General features: G+C 47.2%; 1 non-coding gene across 1 annotated transcript; it reads left to right on the top strand.

Moving 5' to 3' along the window:
• The first annotated feature begins 92 nt into the window (after positions 1-92).
• On the top strand, positions 93-211 carry LOC118345852. Its single transcript, XR_004799307.1, has one exon. It is a non-coding gene; the product is annotated as a 5S ribosomal RNA (ribosomal RNA).
• The last annotated feature ends 39 nt before the right edge of the window (positions 212-250 follow it).

Here is a 250-nt window from a genome sequence, read left to right as displayed (position 1 = left end):
TGGGTTTGGATCAGATCTCCGTTTGGATTGGGATCGGAAGGACGCTAGTATGTCGCTCTAGGATTATTTGAATTTTAAGTAATTAGTTTGATGGGTGCGATCATACCAGCACTAATGCACCGGATCCCATCAGAACTCAGCAGTTAAGCGGGGTTGGGCGAGAGTAGTACTAGGATGGGTGACCTCCGGGGAAGTCCTCGTGTTGCACCCCTCGTTTTTATTTTTTCCGCCTTGCGAGATAAATTGACAA

Source organism: Juglans regia, unplaced genomic scaffold, assembly GCF_001411555.2.
Source record: "Juglans regia cultivar Chandler unplaced genomic scaffold, Walnut 2.0 Scaffold_5254, whole genome shotgun sequence".
In the NCBI taxonomy this organism is placed as follows: domain Eukaryota; kingdom Viridiplantae; phylum Streptophyta; class Magnoliopsida; order Fagales; family Juglandaceae; genus Juglans; species Juglans regia.
This window is presented reverse-complemented; position numbering and strand designations above follow the sequence as displayed.